We start from the raw sequence: 6,886 nt of genomic DNA on the forward strand, positions 1-6,886 counted from the left end.
AAGGCAAGAAAGTGCATAAAGAAGTTTTCAAAGTTTCCCAATTGTTAAAATTAAACAAAATAGTTAAAACGAAAAACTCTGCACACAGAGGGCACTGAACGGGAACTGCACTTTTGCAGACTTGCTGGTTCTCTGGGAGGGTCATTAAAGGATGAGATTTGCTTAAAGCAGGGCAGGCTCTGAAATCACCGGCCCACCCACTCTAAAACACCACCTTGTGAGGAAAAATGAAGGCCTCTTACAAGGTGCATCTTAGGGTCATGTGCAGGCATTTTCCCCCACCCCGCAAAATGGATGTCTCGGGGGACAGGACCCAAGCTCTTCTGCTGAGGGGTGTAGACATTTAAAAATCCAGTGTCCTCTCTGGACACGTTTGCTCAGGAGTGTTGGGTTTAAGCTTGAGCTGTGCGTCTTTTTAAGGCCCAGCTCGCAGGTCATCCCCCTGTTGGGCCTGGGCCATTCCCGCTACCAGTGACAAGTTCGTCCCTGTGCTCTCCAGATGTCACTGGGACACCTGCCAGGACCTTCAGACCACAAACTTCTCATCGAACTCATTTCTGCATCTTCCACTATGGTCAGAACAGGGCTCCCAGCTCAGTGCTCACACAGGGCTGGTCCTTTATGGACTGACTATGTGAGTCACATGGTCACGTCCAGGCTCCATAGCTAGAGCTGTCCTGGTCTAATGGGCTGCCTTCTCTGAAATGCCAGAGGAGAGAGCTGGCTGGAGGTCACCCTGTGACATGGTTAACTGGAATGACAGGAGCAGGTCACACTCAAGAGACACCAGTTCAGGGAGAGACTCTGGGAGAGGCAGAGACAGGAGGGGATGGAGGGCCTTCCTGGTGGCCGGTGTGCCTTCTCTGTGGCCTCCTCTGTGAACAGAGGGACTTAACTGCAGGCCATCAAGGCCCCCAGGAAACTCCTGGAGAGGCCACAATGTCCTCAGAGAGGCCGACTGAATCTAATTGGCCCTCGGTTTTCTCATCTGTAGTAATAATAGTTGTTGAGCATTGAATAGCAGTTACAAAAATAACCTCCTGGTACTGCCGGTAGGAGTGAACGCTGGTACAATGCTCCGGGACACAGTGACAACCCCCAGGGGAAATGTGGGTTTTCTGATGGGCCCTGAGACAACTTTCGTGCATTGAAAAGTTTATCTGAAAAGTTGCTTAAGTTTTTTTTTTACTTGTGAAATTGACAAATCTGAAAAACCTCATTCTTCTTTAGGCTTTTAAGTTCACTTTACAAATCTTATTTTCCTTTTTATAACTGGAGATTACTTTGATAATAACTTTTAAAGGTCTTTTTACATGAAATATATTTAAATTCTTTTAAACATTTTAAACTACATTTATAAATTTAACGTATTTGATTCCCTTTTTAAGTATCTCAGTTATCTGACAAATCTTCCAAGTACTTAAATATAGCTTATAAATCTAATAAGTTAAACTTGCAATATGTTGAATCTCGAGTTCTCTTAAATATCCTAATACTATTTATAAATTTAGTAAGATTTCAACTTAAAATCACAAGTTTAACTTAAATCAATTTTACCTTTTAAATTAGAGTCATAAAGTTCCCCTGTTAGACACTAGTATGCCAAATTATCTTAAGTATTTCAAATCCTTAAAATATCAAATATGTAACAATTATGTACCAGTGCTACAGAAAAATAGGAATGTAAAATTTTCATGTACTTCATCATGTCTGTACTTCTGAAACTCCCTGGGATTATTCATTCATTCAAAATCTGTTTGTCAATATCTGCCAAGCCCTGTTCAAGGCACCGGCAATAGCAGTGACAGACAGAGAAAATTTTTGCTGTCATAAAACATTCTAATGGGGCTGAACACACAATATATACACAATACATATTTATCAGCTAGAGCTGTATTATAGAGAAAAAAGAAAGCAGGGTAGGGAGGAAAGGAATTGGTGGGAGGAGGGAAGCTGGGAAGCCTCAGTGAGTTGATGATGTCTAGAGCAGAGACCAGAATGAGGCAAGGAAGCAAGCCATGTGGACGACTGAGGGAACTGCAAGTGCAAAGGTCCTGAGGTGCATGTGCTTCGCCCTTTTCATCTAGAGGAAGGAGGCCCATGTATCTGGAATCGAGTATATGGGGAATTGGTAGAAAGGGAGATCAGAGAGATGGCTGCATGGACATAAGACATATGGGGCCCTGCAGGGCTTGGGTTTTTACTCTACTTTGACCCTGAATATTCTGTGAGGATTTATCTGGAGACCTCCAGAAAGTCATTCTAATGACCCTTATTAAATTGAAGATGCCCCTACCTATGACTCAGCAGTTCATTTCCAGGTATCTACCCTAGAGAAACTGTTTCAGAAACACAATGGAACACTCTAAGGCAGAAAAGAAATTAATTCATGCAGTAAGTTTTAGTGAGCACCTACTCTGTGCCAGGCAGTGAACAAAAAGGAAACAATTCCACTCTCACAGAGTTTACATCCTAGAAGAGGAGACAGACCTATATAGATAAATCTCAAAAACATAATGCTAAGTGAAAAAAAAATGCAAAGTTATACTCAGAATGATTCAATTTATGGAAAATGAGAAAGCCCACCAAACAACAGTACATCATGTTAATAGAGGATTCATGTCTCATCCAAGCACAAAAGCACATCAAACGTCGAGGTCCTGGGCTCAGGGTCCTGGGCTCAGACCACCCAGTCTGGCTCCAGAGTCTACCCACTCCTCACCAAGAGACCTCGGGGCACAGAGCATGACCTCTCCCTCTGTGCCTCAGTTTCCTCCTCTGTAAAAGAGGGGTGCAAAAGGCAAGAGAAGAGAACAGGGTAGAGAGCTTTGCAGTATCTATGACATTTTATTTCTGTTTTTTTAAAAAAAGGAGGCAAAAATTTCATACCTGTCTTGGTGGGGAGTACATGAACATTGATATCATTTTCAGTATATTTGAAATATTTTACAATTTAAAATTTAGTGAAGAGATCACAAAAACAAAAAACACACATTACTGCACGCATTTCCTCCACATGCACCCTTGCCTCCCTCCAGATCACCTGCCACGTGGCAACCAGAATGAGCTAAACATAAACTGGGTCGTGTGGCTTTTACCCGACCTCCTCTGGGGGCTCACTGCTCTAGTGCTGTGCAGTCTGGCCCCTGCAGGCCTCATTTCTCCCCAGCCCGATGCCCACTCATCCCAGATCATCCCAGATCGATCAGCTGCTCTTGTGTCAATCACTCATCCCCTCAGGACAAATGGAGCACCTACCCTGGGCCGGCACTGCAGGAAGTGGGAGACAAAGGTGACCAGGACCAACAGTTCCTGTTCTTAAAGAGCTGTCATTCTAGAGGGTGGGAAACAAACAATAAACAAGCCAACATATCCAGGTAATTGTGGGTAAGTACAATAAAGACATAAACAGGGTGATAGGAAAGGCAGCAATGGGAGAGAAGCAAGGTGTTAGGAGGTGCCTTCCAGGCAAAGGCAACAGATGGTTCAGATCTCAGATTCAGGGTTCAGATCTCAGGTCAAACGCCCCCTGCCCAGCAAAGCCCTTCCTGACCTCCCGGGTGGGGTGGTACCCTATGGCTGATATCCTAACAAAGAATCAGCGCATTTTCTAACCCATCATAGTTATAATTAAGTAAACCGATTGGCAGCGGCTTGCTATCTCTTTACTCCCCTACAGTGTAAGCTCCTTAGGGGTGGAAGCTTGCCCTGTTCACGCATCCACTGCCTGCAACCGTGGCTGTAGGCTCTCCATCAATATCATTAGACAGAAGCTAAGAGTCAGGCTAAATGGTTTCCACCAGCTTCCAAATCTCACAAATCTAATCAGAGCGATTCCCAAGGACAATTGTTACCCAAATGAAGATCCTTATACTGTAGATATGTTTAGGATATATGCTTTTTCATTACATAATGAGCCTTTTCATATTGAAAATGCTAATGAGAATGTTAGAAAAACTCCACTGGTGACGGAAGGCTATAGTGTCTGAGGGTAAACAATTATCTCAGTGATAGTATCACCATTTAAAAAAACAGCTAAAGTTCATAAAGAAATCCACTGGGAAACAACAAATGAATTTTTAATACTTCAATGTAAAATAAAGAAGGCTCAACACTCTGGGCTAGTGGAGGCTGTGAGTGGGTAGAAAGCAGGAGTATCTGGCAGTCCTGGTCTTGAGTGCCACCAGATTTCCAACGCCCTGCCCTGCAATGTCACATGGGAAGCCGGCTATACTTCAATAGTCAAAGTCAAGATGTCATGTCAACCGACATTTGCTGCCTGTCCCATTGGGTAAATCTGACTGGAAGCCTCTGGCTTTAGGTAAAGGATTTTGTTTTCAGTTTTCTCTCTTTTCCACATCTTCCCTCTTTTCTATGCCTAAGTGCCCTCTTGTGATAAAAGAGTCTGGGAGCTTAGCCTAGATGTAAATTCATTTTCCTAGGATTTCACAGATTTGTTAGGGGAGAAGTGGGGGATTCACTTGGACCCCCGAGCACTTTCACAAGCGCCTGTGGTCTCCCCCAGCACTCTCTGGACCCCAATGTGGCAGCTATGTGGCCCTAGGGGAGTGGCTGGAGCTTTTAAGCTCCAAGCTCTGTCTGGGCCCAAGTTCAACAAATCACAGAAAGCTCAGTCTAGAGAAAAGAAAAATGTCCTGATGGTGCAATTCTGCCCCAAAGGTCACCTCCTTCTGATTCTCCTGGCATTTCAAGCACACAGTGAAAAGTGGGCTCCTGGGAGCACCAACAGGCCTCTTGTAGAGTGGGGTTTTTGGAGAACCAGAAGAGGGAAGGAATTACACACTATTTTCTGCATTTATGGAAAATGTTTAGTTTCTAAACTGTGTATGTGGTGGGACATCTGTGTGTGTATGTGATAGCTGACGATAAGGAAAATATGAATATTACCGCACAGGAACAATCCCAAGGGAAAACCACAAAGAGAGATTTCAAGAAAAGTTTATACTCCAAGAAAATTTGTATTTTCTCCTCCAGAGAAATGAAGGACCTGTGAATGGTGATTCTAAAAATATACAGGATAGCTGCATTAGTTTAAAAGGGCATGGAAGAGATACAGCCAACTTCAAACACTCTTTCCCCACAAATCAATGTAAAAGGGGAGAAGAAAAACACTGCGTTAGATTTGAAACTGGAGACTTGAATAATTACCGTGAATAAAACAAACTGCTTCAGAATCTGATTCATTTGAGGCTCCTGCCCAGCTGGCAATAACTTGAAAAGAATGAGGAAGTACATGTTTTCATCGCATGACCTAGAACACAACTGCAAATTGTGCCCACTGCCTCAAACTTGGAAGCCTGGCTGCCTACCTGGAATAAGCAATGGGCAAACACCAGTTCAAATGAAATAAACCTTCAGGCTGGGAAGAAGAAACACAGAATTTACACGTGAAAGACGAACAGAACAGCAATATTGTCTTCCCCAATAAATTTCCATAATGGGCAGGGTTTCTTAGAGGAAAGAAAACTGAAAGATAAGGATAAAAAGAGAAAACAATAAACTGCAATATGGATTCTGGAGCCCATATTTACTTGAGTGACTAATCAATTGCCTAGAAGACAAGGTCTTCTCTCTGTAATATACACAGATTTTTTTTTATGGCCAGATGCCTGCATTCTTTAAGGTTCTGGGCACAAATATATACAGATTTTAACTGATGATAGAAGGGAAAACAGCCATGGGGCTTTAATCAGTTCTCTGATAAAAGCAACCCAGTTTCCCATAGCTGACCCAAGCTTTTCTAGAAACAAAGATTCCCACTGTTCATTAAAGATACTAAAATTGAACATGTACAGAGCACCAGGCCTTGTGCTAAGCAACAGGGAGAGAGATAAAGTGGTCCCAACCCTTACCTTTGATTCAGACATTAAAGTCAGATTTTATCCCTAAGTTATGATGCAATATAGTAAGAGCAATAAAACAGAATTTTATATGAACTGTTTTGGCAACATGGTGGGTAATGAATCCTGGCTTCACCGCTTACAACTCAAATGACAATGGACAAATTATTTATTCATCCTCAAGCCCATTTCTTCATCTTAAAATGAGGTTAATGAGTATCCACCTCGGGTCTAGGGCATAGTATAGTAAATACAATCACTATTCATTATTTTTATTATTTGTTACTATTATGACAATTAGTCTGTGGGAGGAATGATTAGTTCAACAGTAGAAAACCAGCCCAAAAGAACGCTCAAGACACTTGTGAATATGCAATACCTATTTATCTGGAATGAAACTGAGTCACATCTCATGGAGGGTCAGTTTCCTCCATTTGGCAGCATTGTGAGAATTTCCAGGTTGCACCCAATGGGAGCCCACCCAATGGGAGCTGGTGTTACGCATGGGGACATTCTGAGCAATCGGAAAAACTGGGCACTGGCAGGTCCCCGACGTCGGCTCCGGCCTTCTGCCGCCCAGGACTGCAGGACTTCAGTCCCCGTCCGTGTCCGCTCCCGGGTCCTGCATTTGAGAGGAATGCCCACAGGCCCCGTCTCCTCCCTGCATCAGGCAGGATGATCCTACCCTGCCAGGCCTGCCGGGAGCGCCGCCCCACCTGAGCGCAGCGGTTCCCGACAGGCCACGCGGCGAAGGCCTCCCAGACAAATCACACAGACGAAAACCTCCGAACGTCCCTTCTTAGAGAGACAAGGCTTCTTGGAAGATGGTGCGGTCGGGTCTAGCCCTCCTGGCACTCACCAGGTCGGACGCCAGGTCTCCCATAGCAACTGCAGCCTCTAGCAACGGGCGCCCCCTCCAGGCCGGTGCTCTCTGCGCAGTCGCGGAAAGGGACGGCCGCAAGGCTTCCGCTCGCGCCCGGCGACCCTCGGGAACTAGGGGTGGAGCCTGCGTGATGGCGTTAGGG

The 6,886-nt window shown here is 44.4% G+C and overlaps 1 long non-coding RNA gene across 1 annotated transcript; it reads right to left on the bottom strand.

Moving 5' to 3' along the window:
- Positions 1-6,230: 6,230 nt before the first annotated feature.
- Positions 6,231-6,834, bottom strand: LOC140687131 (uncharacterized). The gene is made up of 2 exons (XR_012061256.1): positions 6,578-6,834; positions 6,231-6,483 (listed from the first exon to the last, which is right to left on the bottom strand). It is a non-coding gene; the product is annotated as an uncharacterized lncRNA (long non-coding RNA).
- Between the last annotated feature and the right edge of the window lie 52 nt (positions 6,835-6,886).

This window comes from Vicugna pacos, chromosome 18, assembly GCF_048564905.1.
Source record: "Vicugna pacos chromosome 18, VicPac4, whole genome shotgun sequence".
Taxonomy (NCBI): Eukaryota; Metazoa; Chordata; class Mammalia; order Artiodactyla; family Camelidae; genus Vicugna; species Vicugna pacos.